Source organism: Oryzias melastigma, linkage group LG8, assembly GCF_002922805.2.
Source record: "Oryzias melastigma strain HK-1 linkage group LG8, ASM292280v2, whole genome shotgun sequence".
Taxonomy (NCBI): Eukaryota; Metazoa; Chordata; class Actinopteri; order Beloniformes; family Adrianichthyidae; genus Oryzias; species Oryzias melastigma.
Genome location: NC_050519.1, coordinates 14886220 through 14886453, shown reverse-complemented (window position 1 = coordinate 14886453; position 234 = coordinate 14886220).

Here is a 234-nt window from a genome sequence, read left to right as displayed (position 1 = left end):
GCTGACTCTCAACACTCACAAGGGAAGAGCCTGCTGTCTCCAAATGCCAAGTATCTACAGTGACACTGTTAAAGGGAGGGAGAGGACCGGAGCTGAGCAGTGAGCAATGTTTCAGTACATGTGAGATACAGAGCAGGATATGCAGCAGAACAAGATCAGATGGCAGATATACTGAGAAAGTGAGACACATGGAAGAAAAGAGACAGCCGTGACTCAAGAATAATCTGAGTGGAT